This window comes from Microcaecilia unicolor, chromosome 3 (assembly GCF_901765095.1).
Source record: "Microcaecilia unicolor chromosome 3, aMicUni1.1, whole genome shotgun sequence".
Classification (NCBI taxonomy): Eukaryota; Metazoa; Chordata; class Amphibia; order Gymnophiona; family Siphonopidae; genus Microcaecilia; species Microcaecilia unicolor.
In genome coordinates, this window is record NC_044033.1 from 162827180 (window position 1) to 162852186 (window position 25007).

Sequence of the window (25007 nt, forward strand, 5' to 3'; positions counted from 1 at the left end):
ATTTTTTATTCAACATTCAAATACTGGTAAGGTATACAAAACAATAAAAGTCATGGATTATAGCTCCATTTCCGGTAACATACCAATATATCAACTTGGTTACATTCACCATTTTCTCCCCCCTCCTGTTTTCCATCCCTGAATACCCCTCCCTCCTCCCCTACCTCCCTTCCCTTTTCTCCCCTCCCTTTCCCTACCTCCCCCCCCTAGGGTCTATTTCCGCTCTTCCTGTACTGAACATTTTATTGATGCTCTTCTCGGGGAAACCAAGCAATATTTTTTTTCTCGAGAAGCACAGCACAGGCAACAGACTGTGAGAGACTTATGAGACTGATAATTTCCCTTCAGTTTTGGGGGTCAATAAAGTTAACTTACATTGCAACTGGACTATTGATTTCCTTCCCTCAGATCATATGCAAAGCAAAAGGTTTCAATAGTGATGTGGTACTTACGTTCCCCTCCCCTTTTTCCTTGATTCCTTTATTCTTATACAATCTTGGTTACATAATCTTGCTCAGAATATCCAGATAGATGACTTATAGGTAAGCACCTGCTTTTTAGTCAATATTTGATAGTGTTCATATCGTTTGTCCATTTATTATATGCGTAGACAGCTCAGGGTTACTACTCCCGTTCCCCTTCTTGAGTAAGGACTTCTCAAGAATGATTCTCATAAGTGATTGTAGTTATACTCTTAAGAACTAGATCAAAATCTAATTTCTGAAGTGGAAAATTATAATGATATTCATGAACTTTTAACAGATCATTCATTGAATGGACTTTTGTCATCTTACAATCATGTTTTACTTGCCTAGCAGAATGTGGTGGCACATTACTGTATAATCCCTGCAAAGTCTTGTAAGATTTTCATTGCACTTCATACTATGCAATAAGAGAACCTAGCTTTATTAATAACAAATAAGAAAAACATGGCTGTATTGTCATTTTGAAAAATGACCCTTCAATCTGACCAAAAATAGGCACGCTGTGAAAAAAGGGAACGCAGAGGAGGGCAGAGCAGGGGTTAGGATGATGAGGGTGGGTAAGAGAAAGCGCTTGCAAGGAGTTAATTTGTCTGATCTTCAAGGCCCTGAAAGGAAATGGCCCCGAGTATCTGAAGAATAGGATGATCCTCCACACACCGCCAAGGACACTAAGGTCCTCTCAAGGAATTTCACTAACTACACCCTTTCCAAAAGACATTACACGATGTGATACCCGCAAGCGTGCCTTCTCCGGAGTAGCCCCCACACTCTGGAATGCATTGCATGAAAGGGTCCGTTTAACACAAGACTATCTGTACTTCAGGAAGCAGGTGAAAGTTGGGCTCTTCAACCAAGCCTTTAATGGAAGAAGTAACTAACTTGTTAGTCTCACTCACACACACAAGGATTGACTCGGGCTGCACATACTGCAGCAGGACATGTTTATCCACTCCTATCCTAGCTGAGATGATATTGAACCATCTCTCTGACCTCATGTGGAACTTTCTTCAAATCAATCACCTTACTTTCTAATTCTTCCTACTTTCTTACTCATCTATAAGTTACAACTTTGCCTTACCCTTCACTACCAATTATATTGTTCTATTACGTATTGTGTAGTCATTGCAAGCAGTATACCATCTACTACCTATATATTCCAAGGGAAATCTGAGTGTTGTTTCCCCAGGTGTGTGTCTGTTTTCGTTTTTACTTTAATAATTGGACCTCAGTGCTTCCACTCCTGGATTGTCACCATTAAAGGTGCATCACAACCTTGCCTTATCATAAGAATTTTAGGATATATTGTGGAGCTGATCCTATCACCGGTCCTTTAATTTCTTTTAAATTTCACCATCAGTGTAGACACCAATGTAAAAAACTCCTAATGAGAAAAACCTCCTTTTCGTTGCTGCCGCCCTGCAGGGTTTAAATCTTTTATTTTACCTCAGTTGCAGCGGGGTCAATGAAAGCAGCAGGCAAGCTCGTAGTCTCTAGCCTTCCCTTCCCTCTCAGTGTCCCGCCCTCACGGAAAGAGGAAATTACATCAGAAGAAGGTGGGACATTGAGAGGGAAGGGAAGGCTAGAGATGACAAGCCTGCCTGCTGCATTCACTGATGCGGCCACCGCCGCTGCGACTGAGGTAAAATAAAAGATTTAAACCCCCCAGGGCAGCAGAAACGAAGGGAGAGCTGTCGGGGAGCTGAGGGCGGGCAGGTGGGAACCTAGAGTTGCCTGTAGTTGAATGCCGGGGGCGGAGGTATGCATGGCTTGTTGCGCCCTCCAGAGGTCAGCGCCCCCCTGCCATGCTTACCACGCTTACTGGGTTCTGCCGGCCCTGATTAGGTTCCACTTTAGGAATCACCACTGATTTAAAGGATTTAGGGGTCATCATGGAAAATACAGTAAAATCTGCTCAATGTGCATTCGATAAAGCAAACAAAATGTTAGGAATTATTAGGAAAGAAATACAGAATACATCAAAAGGATATCATATCGCTCCATGGTGAGGCTACACCTTAAATATTGTGTGCAATTCTGCTGGCTGCATGTCAAAAAAGATATATTGGAACTAGAAAAGGTACAGAGAAGGGGGGACCAACAGGATTAAGGAGATGGGAAAAACTCTCATATAAAGGGGAAATAGGACTTGATATACCGTCTTTCTGTGGTATTTTGCAACTACATTCAACGTGGTTTACAAATATACAGGTACTTATTTTGTGCTTGGGGCAGTGGAGGGTTAAGTGACTTGCCCACAGTCACAAGGGGCTGCAGTGGGAATAAGTTGCCCAGGATCAAAGCCTACTGCACTAACCACTAGGCTACTCCTCCACTAGCAACATTCCATGTAGAAGCCTGCCCTTGCAGATCAGCAATGCGGCCGCGCAGGCTTCTGTTTCTGTGAGTCTGACGTCCTGCACAAGTCAGACTCACAGAAACAGAAGCCTGCACAGCTGAGTTGCTGATCTGCAAGGGCAGGCTTCTACATGGAATGTTGCTAGTGGAATAGCAACATTAACATTCCATGTAGAATCTCAAATAGTAGCAACATTCCATCTAGAATCTCAATAGTAGCAACACTCCATGTAGAATCTACAAATAGTTTCAACATTCCATGTACAATCTCAAATAGGGAAAGGGAAATGGGACTTGATATACTGCCTTTCTGTGGTATTTTGCAACTACATTCAAAGCGGTTTACATATATACAGGTGCTTATTTTATACCTGGGGCAATGGAGGGTTAAGTGACTTGCCCACAGTCATAAGGAGCTGCAGTGGGAATTGAACCCAGTTCCCCAAGATCAAAGTCTGCTGCACTAACCACTAGGCTAAAGAGGTTAGGGCTGTTCAGATTAGAAAAGAGACAGCTGAGGGAAGATATAATTGAAGTCTATAAAATGGAGTGGAACAGATAAATGTGAATCAATTGTTTACTCTTTTAAAAAGTGCAAAGACTAGCAGATACTCTTTTAAGTTACATAATGGCACATTTAAAACAAATAAGAGAAAATATTTTTTCACTCAACATATAGTTAAGCTTTGGAACTCTACCATAGCAAGTGGTAAAAACAATTAATGTAGCTGGATTTATAAAAGATTTGGACAAATTCTTGGAGGAAAAGTCCACAAAACTTATTAAGGTAGATCTCGGGAAAGGCATTGCTTATCCCATGGGTGAGTAGCTTGGAATCTTGCTGCTTTTTGGGACACTGCCAGGTACTTGTGACCTGGACCAGCCACTGTTGGAAACAGAATACTAGGCTAGATGAATCTTTGGTCTGACCCAGTAGAGCAACTCCTATGTTCTTATCCTTGACTGCTCTTACATGCAACAATTCAATGTTTACAGATATTAGTTCTATGAATAACATACAAGTGATTTAAAACAGTACTTTGAGCCCTTGTAGGTACAAAGGTGTCTAGGCCTGCCAAACGCTTTCTTGTTCACCTCATCCATGGTCACACTATTTCTCTGCGGTGAGCGACACCTAAGCTGCAGGAAATTTGGGGAGATTAAAGTTATACAAAACTTTAAGGGCTTAAAAAAATCTTACTGATCAATTGGTCACATGATCTGTGAATGGATATTAAGAGAGTACAGAAGCTTTGTACTGGAAACTAATGAATAATTTTTATATATAAGAAGGAAGTTTTTGGACTAAATAAACAATTGTCATAAATATATGCAATCCATTGTTTGAACTCAACTAAGATTTAAGCCCTGAAGGTTTTGTAGATTGGATTTTTGGGCTTTTGTGCTATCAGCATTTATGAGATTAAAGTTATGTTGCTGCTTGGCTTTGTACTCTCAATTCCTCCAGTTTTTCTATATATTGTTGCCTTTTTTTAATGGAGCAGGATGCTGTTCACCTCGTTTGTGATCTTTTGCCAGAGTTTTTGCTTCTGGCAAGCATTGATCTTAGTGGATGAATGCTTCAACTAAGATTTTATATTCTTTCTATTCTCCGCAATGAGGAGGTTAAGTTCTCTGGAGAGATTTGTCTTCCTCAGCAGTGCAATCTTGCTACTAGACATTCAGCTTTTCTTGGCAGATGTTTATGTGCATGGTTTTTAAAATGTACACGTGCCTGATTTGACAATGAAGAAAGTACACAAATAATTGTGTATGTTCCTTTCACATATGTTTTGGTTACACTTAAGTAAGCATTTACTCCCAGGGAAGTTTGGGAATCATCACAGCTGCTATTTTTTTTGCTGTGTGGCGCTCCAGGGGCACAGCTTTAGTGAGGTAACCTTGACTGTTAAGAACATAATCATTGTCATACTGAGTCAGATCAAAGGCCCATTAAGCCCAGTACCCTGTTTCCAACAGTGGCCAATCCAGGTCACAAGTACCTAGTAAGATCCCAAAAGAATAAAAACAGATTGTATGCTGCTTATCCCAAGAATAAGCAGTGGATTTTCCCAAGCCCATCTTAATATTGGCTTATGGACTTTTCTTTTAGGAAATTATCCAAACCTTCTTTAAACCCTGCAAAGCTAACTGCTTCTACCAAATTCTCTGGCAATGAATTCCAGAGTTTAATTATATGTTGAGTGAAGAAATATTTTCTCTGATTTGTTTTACATTTACTTTAGTAGCTTCATTGTGTGCCCCCTAGTCCTTGTATTTTTAGAAAGAGTAAACAAGCAATTCCCATCTACCTGTTCCACTCCACTCAGCTGTTTATTCTCCAAGCTGAAGAGCCCTAGCCTCTTTAGCCTTTCCTCATAGGGAAGTTGTCCTATCCCCTTTATCATTTTTGCCGCTTCCCTCTGTACCTTTTCTAATTCTACTATATCTGAGATGCGGTGACTAAAATTGCACACAATATTGAGGTGCAGTCGGACCATGGAGCGATACAAAGGCATTATATTATTCTCATTTTTGTTTTCCATTCCTTTCCTAATAATTCCTAATATTCTATTTGCTTTCTTAGCCACTACTGCACACTGAGCAGAGGGTTTCAACGTATCAACGATGACACCTAAATGCTTTTCCTGGGCAATGACTCTTAATGTGGAACTTTGCATCATGTAACTATAGTTTGGGTTCCTCTCTCACATGCATCACTTTGCACTTGATCAAATGAAATGTCATCTGCCATTTGGATGCCTAATCTCCCAGTCTCATAAGGTCGTCTTGCAATTTTTCACAATCCTCATGTGATTTAATAACTTTGAATAAATGTGTGTCATCAGCAAATTTAATCACCTCACTCATTATTCCCATTTCCAGATCATTTATAAATATGTTAAAAAGCAGACGTCCCAGCACAGACCCCTGGGGAACCCCACTATTTATCTATTTTCATTCAGAATACTGACCATTCAACCCTGTTCTCTGTTTTCTATTCTTTAACCAGATCTTACATACGTGGTAACATAGTACATGATGGCTTAATTAACAATAGGACACTGCCTCTTATCCCATGACTTTCTAATTTCTTCAGGAATCGTTCATGAGGTACTTTGTCAAATGCCTTTTGACAATTCAAATATACAGTATCAACTGGCTCACCTGTGTCCACATGTTTGTTTACCCCTTCAAAGAAATATAGCAGATTGGTGAGGAAGATTTCCCTTGCCTAAATCCATCTTGGCTTTGTCCCATTAATCCATACTTACGTTTATGTTCAGTAATTTTGTTCTTTATAATAGTCTCCACCATTTTGATGCAGGTTTAACTCTCTGGGAATGTGGAGTTCCATGTCAGGATCAGTATGGGTGGCTGTTGGCACCAAACTCCGTATCCTCCTCATAGCTTCTTCTCCAAATGAAACAATCCAGGCCAGATATTGTTCTGAATCAAAGGTTTACTTAAATCTTAAGGGGTGAATAACAAGATCCCATAATAGTAAAGTATAAAGATATCAAACATTTAGTCTTTCCTGGACTCTCCTCCTTTGAGAATCCCTCTTCATTAGTTTTTTCTCCCAAGAATACTTAATAAAGCTGGGTTGAACTCAGATGTGGCCATAGATGCAGTTTCTACATCCACTGTATACTTTTCTGCTGTATCAGACATCCTAGGCAAACCTTCATGGGCAGCTCAGGACCCTCCCAACCTATAGTTCAGCATTTCCTCTTCCTCTCTCTGCCTCTCTCTCCAAGCTGGCCAGCATCTCCTGTTTCCCTCTTTGCTCCCCTCTTCCCCAAGGTCACCAGCATTTCTCCTTACTCTTCTGTCCCCTCCACCCCCAGGTGGCTAGCATCTACCCTTCCCCTATATTCCCCTTTCCCCACAAGGTGGCCAACATCTTTCTTCCCCCCTAAATCCCATTGCTTGACCAGCATAGCATCTCCCCTTTCTTTCCCTACCCCAACCCATGTGCCGTATCTTCACCCTTCTTCCCTATCTGCTTCAGGGCCTGCTGCTGTCAGCATTTCCCTACTTCCTTCCACACTGGCACCACGCTTAAAGAAGAATGAGTGTAAGACCTCCCCAAAGCTCTGACATGTCCCCCCCCCCTCTGAGGCAGACTTTCTGTCATAGGGGGTTGGGACATAGCAGCGCTTCAATTCAAGCCTGTACTTACAGGGCTCATGCAGTGCTCTGTCTCCCGAGAGATATAACTTCTCTTTCCTGTTACTTTATTGTGTGCTGGATTTATCCAGGCATTATGTTTCAGTGGCTTAACCCATCGATGACCCTTCCCCCTTTGCTGTATGGTACAATGGCTAGGAAACCAAAGACAGGCAACATCCATTGGGCTTGGTATTTATACTGGTTTCAAATTCCTTTCAAGAGAAGCCTCAGTTGGTCAGGAGAGCAGTTCCCTCTTTTGGAAACTCAAGGGTATAAACAGATCATAATACAATCCTTCAACAGAGCCCTCTGCTCTCTAAGCAAGGCAGAGAACCTTAATGGTCTCTATACTAATCTTATAACAGGGTGTTGTCTAGGTTCCAAGGTCATCTGAGAAATAGACTGGTAAGTCTGATATTAGTGCCAGGCAAAATGGTAGAAAATATTAAGAACAAAAATAATGAAAACATAGACAGACATGGTATAATGGGACACTCAACATGGGTTTAGCCAAAGGAAGTCTTCCTCACAAGTCTGCTATAGTTTTTTTGAAGGCACGAATAAACATGTGGATAAAGGGTATATGGTTGATATGAGTGTATCTGGATTGTCAGAAAGCATTTGACAAAGTCCCTCATGAGGAAATTAAAAAGCCATGACATAGGAGGCAATATCCTGTTGTGGAATGGAATCTGATTAAAAGGAAAAAAAAAGAGAGAGAGTGGGGTTAAATGGCCAATTTTCTCAAAGGAAGATGGTGAATAGTGGACTGTACCAGTGATTTTAACATATTTATAAATAATTGGGAGTTGGGAACAATGAGTTAAGTGGTTAAAATTTACAGATGACACAAAATTATTCAAATTTTGTTAAATTACTTATAGATTGTGAGAAATTGCAGGAGGACCTTGCAAGACTGGAAGACTATGAGGGGTATTTTCAAAATGACGTCTAAATACGATTTTGGATGTTTTGCACAAATGTCCAAAATCCGAATAGGAAAGAAGGTCATTTTCGAAAAAGAAAAACGTCTTATCTTTTTTTTTTTAATCAAAAATAATATTTTGAACAAGTTTTTGTACTCTGGACGTTTTTGTTTTTGGATCTATTTTTGAAAAAAAAAAAAAAAACTTACGTGCAAAACGTAGAGGTTCATGTCATTGGGGATATAGGGGGAGCCAGCATTTTTAGTAGAATGGTGCCCCAGACATCCTAGGAGAGTAATGGGGCACCCTAGAGGGCACTTCTGTGCACTTCATAAAAATGCTTCCAGATGCACATCTCACCTTTGCTCCCTTATCTTGTCCCCGAGTCCTCTAAAACCCATCCAGAACCCACTACCCCCTCTGTACACCACTACAATAACCCTTATGAGTGAATGGGGGCATCTACATGTGGGTTCAGTAGGTTTTTGGTGACTTTGGGAGGGGTCACAGTTTCCACCACAAGTGTGACAGGTAAAGGGAGATAGGGACCTGAGTCCCCCACTCCACATCGCACTGCATCGACCACTACACTACTTTAGGGATCTGCATGATGCTGTAATAAACCTGACTTTAACATCTGAGGCTGTCATAGAGGCTAGTAAGTCATATTTTATGGACATTTTTAGGGGTGGGAGGTGGTCACCCCTAATTCCCTCTAGTGGCCATCTGATCATTTAGAGCACCTTTTTCTGCCTTATACTTTATAAAAACAGGTCTAGCTGAAAAAATCTTAACTTTAGTCCTGGATGGTTTTATTTTGTTCCATTATGGCTGAAAAACATCCAAGTCTTAGGAATGCCCAAATCCCGCCCTTAACATGCCCCCGACATGCCCCCTTGAGATTTGGATGCACTGCAGAAAAACAGCATAGAAAAACGTCTGAAAACTAGGTTTTGAAAATACTGATTTGAACGTTTTTATGAGAAAAAAAATGTCCAAATGCTGCTTCACGCCACTTTTCTCATTTGAAAATGATCCCCTAAGCATCTTAATGGCAGATGAAATTTAATGTGGATAAGTGCAAGGTGATGCATATTAGGAAGAATAACCCAAATTATAGCTACATGATACTATGTTCCATCGAAGACAGCATTGAAATCTCCTGCTCAGTATGCAGCAGTGGCCAAAAATGGTGCAACCATGTCTTGAGTATTGTGTATAGTTCTGGTCAAAGAATCTCAGAAAAGATGTAGCAGAATTAGAAAACGTACAGAGAAGGATCACTAAAATGATAAAGGGGATGGGACTTCACACTTTGTTCTAACTTCTGACCCAATATGGCAATCCTTATGTTTTAAATTCTCTGCTGTTATACATGTTATTTTCCGGCAGCAGACTACTGGCAAGGGGAACCATTTGACTAGAATGTGAATTGAACCATTTTAGCATCTAATTTTGCTGTTTCACTAGTTTTGGGCAACTACTAAGTTAATGGAAAAGTTATAGAATGCAAACAAGGAAACAGAACAGGTGGAGACATAGCTAGGTGGGGCAAAAGGGGAACATTTGCTCCCCCAAACAGATTTTGAACTGCTTTGGCAAGGACATGGCTCTGGTTCTCAAAAGGCAGCACATACAGCTTGTCTCACTAAAATACTGTCTTCCAGTATTCAGCACAGTTGGGCCCAAGGCTTGGCCCTTAGTTTCAACAATACAGTTTCAGCAGGGATTCAAGATAAACTTGGCCTACCTCAGTAGAACTTCTGCAGCTTACACTTCTGTGGTGGTTTTTGTGTGTATTTTCTTCTGACCTGTGAAGGAACAGGTCACCTCCTTCCTTGCACAAAAATAAATTGATTTGTGTTTCACCTTTAAACCCTCTTGTGTGACTGTGTTTTCAAAGCCAGGCAGCAGAAAAGAGGGTCCAAAAGTACACAAGTCCAATAGGCAACACAATCAAAGCACAAAAGGGCCTTCAAAGTTGAAATAACGTGCTAACTTTAATGAAAAATGACCCGACGTGGGCCGTGATTCGGCGCTCAGAGCGCCTGCTTCAGGGGTCAATGAGTGGACATCTCGAATGCCAATGAGCAAATAGACCGCGTTGTGGTAAACACACCATTTTGTTTGTCACAAAGATTCTAGCGCGTAGTAGCGGGTTCTGCTTTTGGCGATCTACAGAACCCGCTACTACGCGCTAGAATCTCTGTGACAAACAAAACGGTGTGTTTACCGCATCGCGGTCTATTTGCTCATTGGCATTTGAGACGTCCACTCATTGACCCCTGAGGCAGGCGCTCTGAGCGCCGAAACACGGCCCATGTCGGGTCATTTTTCATTAAAGTTACCACGTTATTTCAACTTTGAAGGCCCTTTTGTGCTTTGTTTGTGTTGCCTATTGTGTTTTCAAAGCACCAGGCCTGCCCTTGCTCACGCTACTACAATGACTTATGCAGGTCCTGGCTGAACGTTAGTTTAGACTCGCATAAGCTCCAGTGGCTAGCACATAACAAATTAGCCCTGAATATTCAATGCTTATGCTCAGACTTGGGGATAATTCTGCTTGCGGTGGTCAGTTTTTAAAAAAATGCTGACCACCATGGGCTGAATATTGACCAGTTAATTTTGTTTACCCTTTTCTGTTGTTACATTCATTTCATTTCCCAAGTTATTTTATTTTTCTGCTCTGTTCTTTGTTTTGCTTTCCATTAGAGTCCATAAGGGAAGCAATTATTCCTCTTTTTTACTCTAAACACTGGAGTTTTCCATCCCAGTCTTATGAAACTTGCACACTAGTATCGGCACCCCAAGACACAAGAGTGGACCAAAGTGGCATGTAGAGTGGCAGGCTTTCCTACTACCAGCCCTGTTGCTTAGGATTGCAGGTAGATATATGGTCCTGCTCAGAAGAGGGTGTATGGGGTTCTGCACATCCTGACTCTCACTAGCCTCTCAAGGCATTCAAAAGCCAATACTTGCTTGAATTCTTTTATAGGCTCTAGTCAAGTTTCATCAGATCTCTGTTCTTTCCTTCAGCTACCCATAGCTGAAATACCACAGCTAACACTCCCCAAGATCTGTGTTCCTTTCAGCTCCTCTCCACTAGTTAGCTCAATCTGTCCTAGGAAGCTCCCTCTCTCTGGATAAGACCTAGCTAGCAATGAAAATGACCAGCTCTCTTCTACACCTTCAGGCTAGAGCCCCAAAGGGCTCCCTCAGCTTTCCTTTATGTTAGGCAACTTCTCCCACTGAAAAGTTTACAGGCAAGTACAGAGCCTTTTATAGTTCTCTTCGAAATACAAGTAGGGAGCATATAGTGGATGAGGATGTCATGGTGGATGAGGTGGTCCTATGGTGTGTGTGAAATGTGTCGAGAGGGAAGAAGAGTCAGATACATGGTGATTAAAGGATGGAGTTTAGCTTGTTTACTAAATGAAAGATATATGACATGTATTGAGCAAGGAGTGCAGTGGGTTGGCAGCGTTTGAGGGTGAATGATGGGTTTGATATAGTATGTAATGTATATGGTAGGTGAAAGAAGGCATGGAGTGTGTGGTGGCTAAGGTGGCTATGTTGGTCTTCTGCTGGGTAAAATGGTGTAAGGTGTATGGAGTGATGTCACTAGATTTTGGCCTTGTCAACACCCTGATCAATTTCTTTGACCAGATCGCCAAGGAACTGGATTAAGGGAAAGCACTAGATGTGGTTTACTTTTCACACATTTCCCCCATAGGCAGCATATAGATAAACCGAGCACCCTTGGAATAGGTTCTGAAATGAATGACCAAGTTTGGCAACAAAGGGTAGTGGTAAATGGTGTTCATTCTGAGAAAAGGGGCATTACTCTCATTCTTTTCAATATTTCTGTGAGTAACATTATGGAAGCGCTATAGGCAAACTTCGGTTACATTTTCTTCAGGTTGTGATCGACATGGTTTGTTTATATTAAAAGGTGTATAGCTAAAATAAAAATATAACAACATACGTGTTGCCATATTGGGACAGACTGAAGGTCCATCAAGCCCAATATCCTGTGTCCAACAGTGGCCAATCCAGGACACAAGTACCTGGCAGATCCCACGAGAGTAAAACAGATTTTATGCTGCTTATACTTGAAATATATGTTGGCTGAGTATTGAGAAGGAAGGAACAGTGTTCTGGCATATACTTAAAGTTGGTTAAGTAAAAGTACTTGAAAACTTCCCTAATATTCTCAAGTGTTTCATGGCAGAACTTAAAAAGCAGCTGTATATTTTGTGTGTACTAAGGGTTGAAGAGTGTATTTGAATTAATAAACATATCAGTTAACTTTTAGGTATTGTTGTTCTGTTATATTGTACAAGAATCTCAAAGGATGTAGAATAAAAGCAAATTATTTCCAAATTAAAAAATTACTGTAGAAAATAAATGTGAGAAAAGGATTTGTACTTCTCTGATAGCCAGGGATCATTTGAGTGCTCTTATGTATAAAACCTTATAAAAGAAAACAGATTTCTCAAGGCTCTCCTTGTTAGTTAAGTGTAATATCCAAACACACGTTTCCTAATAGACTGCAAAGCTTATAAACATAAGTCTTAGTTTATTGATTTTATTTTTTTATTCTTGATATACTTCTGATTTCACTAGGGTGCAACTGAGCAGTTTACCATTTAAAAAAAAAGGAGAAAAGGAAAGACAGAAATTACAATGTCATCAAAGGAAGATCAGGGAGAAAGAGGAGGGAAGAGAGACAGACAATATATGAATGGAGAGGGGGTAGAAGGAGAAAGGGATGGAGGTACTGCTAATATAGGTGTGGTAAGATGGACATAGACATCAGTGGTATGCCAGTCGAAGCAGCCAGGTGTTCAGAAGAACCTTAAATTCTTCCAATATATCATCTTAACCTTCAGCTTAGAATGATATTATTTATGTGTATAATAATAGTGGTATGTGATTTGCTTTCCTTAATGAAAGTCAGAAATTTGCATATATATATATATATATATAAATCCCACCTCAAACGTTCTGAAGCTCACTACGTGGCAGTGAAGCACTGAACTCCTGTACTCTTCGTAGGCTAGGCTACAGGACCACTCACCCTCACTCATAGACCCGCCCTCAGCCATGCCCAATCTGTACATAAAACGCTACCTCAATGTTCTGAAGACAACGTTCTGAAGTCACTCCAAGGTTGCGTTAAGGGTGCGTTAGTTCATGGTGGTGAAGCCATCCCACTCACCATGTCTCTCTGCCCCGCCCTCGCGTCAAAACGTGATGACGTCGAGGGCGGAACAGAGAGATGCATCCCCACCCCCCAAGTTGTACCACAGATGGAACTTAGTCCTCTGACCCTCGACGCAATGCCACGCCCCCTCCCAAGTCGCACTGGAGCCGTGATTTTAGCAGCCGCGTCGGGGAGGCGGTTTGGACAGACAGAGGAGGCGGAGGGAATCAGCTGTTCATTGATGCTGGGCCCCAGCAGCACACACAACAAGAAAAACAATAAAACTCACACAGGCACACACGCACTGAGACATGCATAGACAGCATCTCTCTAACTCACACACACACAAAATCTAGCGGCAAAATAGTCTGCTAAATTGCACACAGGGGCACTCCTTTAAATGAAGTCACTTCGACAACCAATGGAAAAGGTAACCTTTCTCCTCAGCAAAACAGACACCCACTTCCTTTGTAACCAGGGACAAAGCTGCGCGGCAAATGCTCCCTAATAAAGGTCCCTCCCAGCCTCATCTCATGCTGCCAGGTTTCATTTAGCCCGCAGGATATCACAGATTTGGGAGGAGGGAAGCACAGCAGCGAAAACAAAAGCACAGAGGAGGAGGAGAGGGCAAATGGGATGCAGGCAGTAAAAGTGAGTTCAGAAAGACCCGTGACGTTAGTTCAGAGCAGAGGAGAGGTAGCTCCTTGCTCGCACCGATCCCTTCTCAGGCACCTCCTCGCCCCTCCTCCAGCGAGGTGTTGCGGTGCTCTGGAGACACAAACAAACTCCCTTCTCCCGAGTCCCAGCTCAAACTCTGCAATACCCTGCCCTCTGGGATTCACTGCCACCTCCCTTTGTACCTGAATGCCTGCAAAAGTTCTCCAGCAGCAAAGGGATTTACTTGGGCTTCTCTATTTCAAATAGCTGTATTTTTAAAGTCATTTAAGTGGACCTCTATCACAAACACACACAGACACTACTACTTCAAACACCCTTCCCAACCTCCACCCACCCTCCCGCCACAAAACAAACACAAACACACAAAAAAAGGCACACACACACACACACACTCGCACATTCACTCTCTCTCTCTCTCACAGAGTCACTCTCACACACACTCTCCCAAACATACACACTCCGAGGAAAACCTTGCTAGCACCCGTTTCATTTCTGTCAGAAACGGGCCTTTTTTACTAGTATATATATATATTGGAAGATGTGGAAGAAATGTATTCACTGAGAATGCAAAGCAAATTAGTTGAAGAAATATTTGTAGGCAAGACCTTGCATATTTGTCTCTCTAGCTTCTCTGGTTTGATGAGAAGACAGGGATCACTCTTAACTAGGAAAGATGAACCACATACCCCAGGCTCAGTTAGCTGGAATCCTTGAGAGTTAGACTTGATCAGAGTAATTCACACTCCCCCACTCAAAGCAAACCAGGGCTTCTGTAGGTCTAAGCCAACAGGTAAACATAGGCTTCCCTTTCTCCCCAGTCCATGGAGAGCACTTGGAGTTCTGCTTGTGACTATTCAGGTCATATGCCTCTTGGAGGTTTTAGAGAGTGCTGGTGGCCACTGGTTTTGATGAAAGGTTTCTGCCTTCTCTACAGTTCCCCCTGGAGTACGATTCAAGCTCTGATGTACTCAATGCTGCATGGATGGACTCAAGCTATTTAGGAACTGATCCAGCAATATCATCTTGGCCACCTCAAGACCAATCCTTTATTTGGGCTGCACCCACTTCCAGACTACTTCCTTCAACTGATAGAATGGATTCCTGGGATTTTTCAGGGCTGTATGTGTTTCCATTGAAACTGCTGCTGTTAAGCTTTCAGGTTAAAACCTGCTTGCTCCAGGAAAGCTGTTTTTACCTTTGCATATGAGGCTTTTCCAGCAGGCTTGGCGGCTTGAAAAGTAGCTTGGCTACTGTCAGTTAATAAGTTGCTTACATAGGTGATCCTAGTCTCTTTTGGCCAGCCTACTAGGAGGGAAGGTTCTCTCAAATCTTACTAAAAAATAGTCTCCATCATCTCCTAGTATCCTCTTTAATATAATTGCAGCCAGTTAGGTTGGTCAAGCTCTTGCCTCCTGCATTGCTTAAGACATCTGAGCCAGAGAGCTGTGTTGTTGCTGCAGATCCTAAGAACATTTGTCGATGCCTATCTTAGACTATGCAATTTGCTACCCAGAAGCCATTGCATTGCACAACATGAAGGTCACTACAGTAGCCAATGCACTGTGGGAAGTCTTTTCCCACATGGGGATTCCCATGGAGATCCTGATTGACCAGGGGACAACCTTCATGTTGCGAACAAACAAGGCTGTAATTTAATGAAAGTGAAAATGCTGGCCCCTCCTATATGCCAATGGCTTGATTTTGTGCATTTTTAACTTGTGCAGTTTTATTTTTCAAACATGGCCTAAAAAGATAAATGCACAAAGCACAAAATCTTGTTCAAAATGATATTTTCGAAAAAAAAAAAAAACTAGACATTTTTCTTTTTTCAAAAATTGCTATATTTCCTCTTCAGATTTGGTATGTTTAGTACAAAATGTCCAAAGTCCAACTTACATGCACTATCAAAAATGCCCCTCCATGTAGCTCTGTAAGTCTAGGTGCTGTGAAAATGAGCACCCAAGTAACCCACTATTGAAAAAACTTGGGATGCTCTTGCTCTATGTGATGTGGGCAGATGGGAAAGGCTGCATGATCTTCAACTGCCATCATAGTTAGATGGCAAAAGAAGGAATCCACCTTGTTATTTGTCAAAGATGATCAAGTACTTGTATAACTAGTGAATAATAAGCAAACAGTGCTGTACAGTCCTCAGCTTACTGTTGTGACTAAAGGACAGAATGACAGTTCAATGACACAGAATGCTTCATTCTTTAATAGCCCCTTCCTTTCAAGGCGAAACATCCCATTTTCACAAGAAGAAATCTCATTCATCTACAACAGTGGGTAATAGAGTATGCACCAATGGCCTGGAAAGAAAGTAAAGATCAGGTAGTCAAATCCCTGAGACTTAACATAACTGGCATTATATTCCAAACCTACTTGGAAGCTGAGACTATGGAAATGTCATTATGGAAGATGTGATATAGGAGGTATGAAGCTAGTACAAGTGCAATTTACAGTTTCCTTCAACTATTGCCTTAGTAGAAACCCCTATAGATCTCCTTCACAAGACAGAGCAAACTGTTTGTACTGGCACAGTGCTTCTCAACCCAGTTCTAGGGGCATTCCTACAATGAATATATATGAGATAGATTTATATACCAAGGAGTCAGTGTATGCAAATCTGTCTCATGCATATTCATTGTGGATATCCTGAAATCCCGATAGACTGGTTGTGTCCTGAGGACTGGCTTGAGAAGCACTGTGCTAGTGGTTCCCAAGCCTGTCCTTGGGATCTTACAGTCTATAGTACATAAGTACATAAGTAGTGCCATACTGGGAAAGACCAAAGGTCCATCTAGCCCAGCATCCTGTCACCGACAGTGGCCAATCCAGGTCAAGGGCACCTGGCACGCTCCCCAAACGTAAAAACATTCCAGACAAGTTATACCTAAAAATGCGGAATTTTTCCAAGTCCATTTAATAGCGGTCTATGGACTTGTCCTTTAGGAATCTATCTAACCCCTTTTTAAACTCCGTCAAGCTAACCGCCCGTACCACGTTCTCCGGCAACGAATTCCAGAGTCTAATTACACGTTGGGTGAAGAAAAATTTTCTCCGATTCGTTTTAAATTTACCACACTGTAGCTTCAACTCATGCCCTCTAGTCCTAGTATTTTTGGATAGCGTGAACAGTCGCTTCACATCTACCCGATCCATTCCACTCATTATTTTATACACTTCTATCATATCTCCCCTCAGCCGTCTCTTCTCCAAGCTGAAAAGCCCTAGGATATTCACAATGTGTAAGAAGTCCTAATGCTCATAAGAGAGCAATTTTCAAAAAGACTATTCTAGGTAAATTGGTATTTGCTCATCTAGATTGCACTTTTGAAAGCTGATCCTCTTATAATGGCTAGAAGCATGCATGGGCTTCCACACTGTGCACATTTTCAGCAGGTTTAGAAAGAAACATTTTTGGAAGCGTGTTTCAGTTAGAGAAGGAAAGCAAACAAAATGCAAACTTTGATTTGCAAAACTGTACACACAGTTTTACTCTTGATTTGCCACATACAGAAATAGTAATTTAAGCTCCCCCATGTCTTGAAGCCTGGTCCTAGTCCTCTGATCTGGTCCTAGTCCTCTGATGCTGAGGCTTACTCCCTATCTGCTGCTCCTGATCCTCCTGCTAGTGTTATCTTGGTTCAACCTAAAATCATAGACCACTGGATAAAGGACTCCCTCAAGGGTGACTTTCCATATAACATGACAGAAACAAAACAAATTCTATGCCTGGATGTGTTTGAGATTTCTCAATGTCTGCTAATGCTTGCCCCGATACATATATGTAAACTGTTACTCATTGTTTAATTGTGAGCCATATTGAACCGAAATTTGGTTTTTGGATAATATGGGATATAAGAATAAATAAAATAAATAAATTTGTTCTAAAGAGAGCCTTGTTTCTGGAGGTCGTAAAATGTATGTTCAACATATCAAGATGCGGATGGAAATTCTTTTAAACAGGCCAGCGACATTTAATACGATTGAGACAATTTCTGTATCTTCCTGTCACATTTTCTTGGTCTCTGATTTCACTGGTTGGTACTTTGAAGATCTTTCTCCACCCATAGTACAGAATAGTCCCCCGGCACTGATGCTTCTATTGGTAGCACTGTTCTTGTATTTTTCGCCTTTAGAATAATGTTCAGTTTTCTTGTATCAAGATTTTTAAGTGTGAGAATAGGAATGTTCCAGGTAATTATCTAGCTTCCAGGGGATATGACAGGTTATTTTATTGTGCCTTCCTGAATACAGATTTTCCTGACATCAGCACATTACAGCCACCGATTAGATGTGTGAGTATTTCCAGCTTAGTGTTATAAAATCTGCATTTAACATTTTTACAAGTTTTTTTTCCATGCTGTGTTGTAATTATGAATCTCTCATCTTTAAGTTTAAATTCACCCCCCCCCCCCTTTACTGTTCATCTGTCAGGTTTTGAACTGCTTGCTATTTCTAAAGTAACTCTGTATTTTCCACTGTACTTCTGCTTTAACCTGTTGCTTTTCCTTCCTTCTTGGTGGAATTACTTAAACATTTTTTTCTTATTGTGTTTTATAATTTCTATTGCTTCTTTCTCTTCATATACTGGTGACTGGAATGTTTGTACAAATAAGAGGCATATTTCAAAGCCCTTAAACATACAAAGTGAGTAACCTATGGATCTTTGTGAAGTCTAAGTGCTTTGAAAATGAGCCCCTAACTCTATTTGACCCCTATTTACAAAGCTGCACTAGTGGCTGCTGGAGCGGTAATGCCAACACAGCGCATTCACTTTGAATGGGCTGTATCGGCATTGCCATGTGGGAGCTGCTAGCATGACTTTGTAAACAGGGGGGTGTCTTTATAAATATTTTTCATGTGTAAAATGCTGTTTTGTATGTGAAAAAGACCACTTATAAAATTAGGTCAGGCCTAAAAGCAGTAGTGTACCTAGGGCGGGGCGGTGGGGATGGTCTGCTCCGGGTGCAGACAGCAAGGAGGTGCAAGAAGCAAGTGCACGACTGTCGGCTTTGATGGTCCCCTTCCCCCTCTAATGTTACTTCCTGTTCCGGGGCAGGAGATTGGCAGAGCCGACAGTTGTGCACCTGGTAAGAAAGGTCTGGTGATGCACTTCGGGGGGGGGGGGGGGGCCTCATGCGCTTCGGGGGGGGGGTGACGTGCTAGGGGGGAGGGCGCAGTGGCTATAAACACAACTGCCTAAAAGTACGCATTGTGCAAGCTGGTACATACTTATTGAGTTGGACTATTTGGGTGGAATTGTGATTTACGCACATAGGGACCCTTTGACTACAAGGTTGGCACACGGCAATGGGCTTGCCATTGTGCCAATCCGGAAATACCGTCAGGCTACTGCAAGAGCCCACCGGTAGTTTCTACCCCCAGTGCGCGCCATGTCCGACGCTACAAAAATATTTTCTATTTTTGTAGCACCAGTGCCTTACCCAGAGGTAAGTGCTTCCCTCTGGAATGGCCATGCGGTAAGTGGTTCACTTACCGCATGGCCATTTCTTGTCGAGGGAAAAAAAGACAACCTTTTACCTGCTGCGGTAAAGGGGGCTTCAGCTTGCATCAAAAACACGTGCCGACGCTAGCACAGACCCCCTTTTACCGCAGCTTAGTAAAAGGACCCCATATTTTACAAACTACATGCATATGCTAACATTTAGACCTATTTCTCACAATCTAGGTACTATTTGTGGAGCAAATTTGTGCTAATATTCTGTAAAAACACATAAGTGTCTATGGGGGTCCTTTTACTAAGGCACAGTAATGGATTTAGCACATGCTAAATGGCATGCAGCCTATCTCTATAATAATTGGTAACTTTGCATCCCTGGATGGCTCTGCTGGCTGGCTGGGTTCGAAACAGCATGCTGACATCAGCTCGCCTCCAGTGTTCCCTTCCCTCTCAGTGTCCCACCCTCGCATAAAGATGAAATGACGTCAGAGGAGGGCGGGACACTGAGAGGGAAGGCGAGGGAAGGCTGGAGGCGACGTGAGCCCAGCCTGCCGCCCCTGCGACCTGAGGTAAGATGAACGGCTTAAAGGCAGGGCGGCAGGAAGGACAGAGTCAGTGGCCATGGATGGGAGGGGAGGGGAGAATCGCTGGACATGGAGGAGATGGGAGGTGAGGGGAGAATCACGGGACATGGAGGGGAGGGCAGGGCAGAGGAGAATCGCTGGACATGGATGGGAGGGGAGGGAAGAATCGCTGGTCATGGAGGAGAGGACAGGGGAGAGAGGAGAAATCGCTTAGATGAGAGCCTTCCTTCTTTTACGATTTGTGTTTGTTAATGTTGTTAAGTGTGCCTGAAGGATTATAATAGCAGCCCCATAGCGTGGAAGCAGATTTCAGAAAGGATATACAGGTTATAATTGAGCAGGTCGATATTCAAAGCGATTTAACTGGCCAGAAATGGCTCCCGGTTACTTAAATTGCCTGTTCGGGGCTAACTGCTAATTTTCAGTGGCACTTAACCAGTTAGTGCTGCTGAAAATAACTGGTTACCACTGAACTCAAAACAGGCTATTCTGGGGGCTTTCCAGGAATGGAGTTGGCACTTGCCAGGTTAAATGCTAATATTCAGAACTTAACCAGCCTGGGTAACTGACTTTTATGCTGTCCTGTCTTTATGTGGTGCACACTGCCAGTTAAATGCTGAATATTGCACTTAGGGCTTCTTTTACTAAACCGTGCTAGTGATTCCCACGTGGCTGGCAATGCAACGCAGCCCATTTGCCATACCAGGAATTACTAGCGTGGTTTAGCATAAGAGGCCCTTAACCGGCTATGCATTAGCTGACTCTGCAAACCTGGAAATTCAATGCTAGCGCCCAGATATGACCCAGCATTCAATTTCCAGGTTTAACACCAGTGGCGGTCAGCAACATGCTGATTGCCATGGGCCCCAGGTGTCCCGGCTGGAACGTCTCAAGTTTTGCTAGTATTTTAAAAGAAGATCTGTCGACATAGAGCCTGTTCTAAAATGCAAAGGAAAATGGACATTTATACACTGGATATATTTATTTATAGCATTTATATCCCACATTTTCCCACCCACGGGCAGGCCCAATGTGGCTTACAGTAATTTACAGAAATAATACATCAATTCTACAACAAACAGTCAATGACATTGTAGTGAAAGAGGCTAGAGAGTAATAGCAGAGGTGGGGAAATGCGGAAAGAGAAATTGAATTCAATAGGAAGAGATGCGGGGCGGGTCTTGAGCGTAAGCTTTTCCAAATAAGAAAGTCTTAAGATATTTTTTGAAGGTCGGATGAGCAGGGGTAATTTTCACAAATTTAGGTAGACCATTCCACAGTTGTGCGCTAATATAGGAAAAGGTGGAGGCGTAGGTGGTTTTATACTTGAGGCCACTGTAGATTGGGTAATGCAGATTTAAGTACAAGCAAGCTGATCTGTGAGAGTTTCGAGGTGGTAAGCTGACAAGGGTGTCCATATACGCAGGGGCTTCACCATAGAGAATTTTATGCACCAGAGCGTAAATTTTAAATGTTATTCGGTCCTTGACAGGAGCCAGTGCAGTTTCTCACGCAGTGGTCTTGAACTTTCAAACCTCGATTTACCATAAATAAGCCTAGTAGCTGTGTTCTGGGCAGTTTGTAATTTTTTCAGAAGCATGTCTTTGCACCCTGCATATATCCCATTACATATATGCAGTAGGAGCATTCATTTCAGAATCATAAAGGTCTAAAATGTCAATGTGTCAACATGGGCACATAAACGTGTATGATATTAAATTGCAAAAGAGAGGAACATGTCAAATTCAGCTAATATTTTAAAGCAAGATCTGCCAGCATAGAGCCTGTTCTAAAATACATCCTGGAATGTGCTTGCTACGTGTGGCAGGAGCATTCATTTTATAAGACTCAAATTTCAATGGGGTCAATAGAACACCATAATGTTACATAGTAACATAGTAGATGACGGCAGAAAAAGACCTGCATGGTCCATCTAGTCTGCCCAAGATAAACTCATATCTTGAATTTGTACCTGTCTTTTTCAGGGCACAGAACGTATAAGTCTGCCCAGCAGTATTTCCCGCCTCCCAACCACCAGTCCCGTCTCCCATCACCGGCTCTGGTACAGACCGTATAAGTCTGCCCTCCCCTATCCTAGCCTCCCAACCACCAACCCCTCTTCCCCCCACCTGCTCCGCCACCCAATTTCAGCTAAGCTTCTAAGGATCCATTCCTGCTGCACAGGATTCCTTTATGCCTATCCCACACATGTTTGAATTCCGTTACCGTTTTCATCTCCACCACCTCCCGCGGGAGGGCATTCCAAGCATCCACCACCCTCTCCGTGAAAAAATACTTCCTGACATCTTTTTTGAGTCTGCCCCCCTTCAATCTCATTTCATGTCCTCTCGTTCTACCGCTTTCCCATCTCCGGAAAAGATTTTTTTGCGGATTAATACCTTTCAAGTATTTGAACGTCTGTATCATATCACCCCTGTTCCTCCTTTCCTCCAGGGTATACATGTTCAGGTCAGCAAGTCTTTGGTCATACGTCTTGGAACGCAAATCCCATACCATTCTCGTAGCTTTTCTTTGCACCGCTTCCATTTTTTTAACATCCTTCGCAAGGTACGGCCTCCAAAACTGAACACAATACTCCAGGTGGGGCCTCACCAACGACTTGTACAGGGGCATCAACACTTCCTTTCTTCTGCTGATCACATCTCTCTCTATACAGCCTAGCAACCTTCTCGCTACGGCCACCGCCTTGTCACACTGTTTCGTCGCCTTCAGATCCTCGGATACTATCACCCCAAGATCCCTCTCCCCCTCAGTACCTACCAGACTCTCCCCGCCTAACACATACGTCTCTCGTGGGTTTCTACTCCCTAAATGCATCACTTTGCATTTCTTCGCATTGAATTTTAATTGCCAAACCGCAGACCATTCTTCTAGCTTCCTCAGATCCCTTTTCATGCTTTCCACTCCCTCCCATACCCTGTTCTGGTATATTCATGTATATGCTGGCATTTCAGAACATACATGTTCTGAAATGTCAGCCATTTTAGAAACAGTAAAAATGGCCTTAGTGCATGGGAAAGACCTTTGTAAAGGCACATTGTGATGGGCATTTTCGATATGATGTCTAAATCTGACTTTGGACGTTTTGCTGAAAACGTCCAAAAAACAAGTAGAGAAAATGACTATTTTCAAACCAGAAAAAGGTCTATCATTTTTTTTTAAAAATGACCATGTCCTAGATGTTGTTGTGCTTAGTATGTCTATCTTTTTGGACCATTCCCCCTCCCCCCAAAAAGATCTGAGTGAAAAACACACAAAATCAAGCTATTGGGACGTAGGAGGAGCCTGCTTTCCTAGTCGACTGGCCACACAGGCATCCCAACAGAACAGTGGGATATTCTAGTGGGGCACTGCAGTGGAGTTCACATAAAAGGTCCTAGGTACACATCTCCCCTTATATTGTACGGTGAGCTCAATATTTTTTGCCTGTATTGCTTTTGGGGTGGGGTGGGGTGGAGGGGCAATAATTACTGGGGGATTAAGTGAGTGACCACACCTAAACTTTCCAATGGAACGCTACGAAAAATGAACAACTTTCTCTAACTTAGATGTCCTGGGAGCAGGTGTAAATCCCAGCAGAGATTTTGGGGAACATATATGCACATTTCTTTTCTGAAATAGGAAATGCAAGTGTATCTCTTCACCTTGCCTTAGACCATTCCCCTTGCCATATGTATATATTTGAGTTTTGGATGTGTATAGTATATCACAGCTTTTTGAAATTGGAATTTAGATGTCTGTAAAATATACACATCTAAATGCAAGTTTATGCATTTTCAAAACATGAATAGGACTTCTAAAATGACTGCCATAACGTATTTCTCTAAGGCCCATTCCTTTTTTCACTAATGGAAAATAGAAACTTGGCATATACTGATTCTTATACATTTACCTCAAGGGCATATAGTTTTCTTGTTTTTACACCCAGTTTTTCAAGATCTCTATGAGACCAGTCTACAATTTTTATAACAGAGACACTCACACACTCCAAATCATTCACACCAACCCAATAAATTACACTAGTAGACTACTTCATGTGGCAAGACAGCTGGCCACAGCTTTATTGAACATCAACTAAACATTCTTTAACTTCATCAACAGTCATCTCCCAAATTACATCATAATTCCCCCCACATTACCAACCAAACTATCCACATTCATCAAGGGAAATATCCTGATTATATGGCTTTGCACTATTCATGATGTGGAATACAAAAACGCCCTCCTGTGGATTTACACAAAATGGTAGGGTTTGTGGGCCTGCCAAACCCTGCCCAAATCTCTCTCAAACCCATTCCCCAAATGTCTCTCAAATCCACATAAATCCCACAGGTTTCATCAATACTCATCTTGTTTTATTCCAGCTCAACAAACTGAAGGGGATGACTAATGTAATTCCCCCCCCCCCCACCTGCACCAAAAGCTGTGATAAATTCCCCTCTAACACCTTGTCCTGTACCAGACCAATTATCAACCTGAATTCTACAGATACTGTTGTCCCCCAAACCCAAGCAAAGATTGGGAGAGTGGAAGGGTCAATGCTTCTACCTGCCTAACCACACCTATACATGTCCTGCACCCGACTCAAATCCTTTCACCAGGGAAAAATAATAATTATTACCTCTTCCAACTCGTTTCTCGTAGCTCGGCCAGGTTAAGATGCCCACACCTCAATAACTTTTTGTGAGAGATGGGGGCTATGCCAAGCTATATGACAGCACTGGAATTGCAAGCAGATTGATAACTTGTATCATATTTTGTGCCGTTAAAGCACTTTTCAATATCAATTTGTCTACTATAATATTCTTTGGTGACCTTTTTTTCTTTCAGTAATTTGTACTGGATTGTTGAACCATCTCCCCTAATTTTGTATAAACCACTGAGGTTGACACTTTGGAATTGCAACAACAAGGAGCAAAATTTGTATAAAATGTAGTCAGAGTGGTAAAATGCATTATAGTGCTGACTATATGGCTATATGGAGATTATACTACTACTACTACTACTTATCATTTCTATAGCGCTACAAGGCATACGCAGCGCTGCACACCATACACAAAAAGACAGTCCCTGCTCTAAGAGCTTACAATCTAAGACAGGCAGACAGAC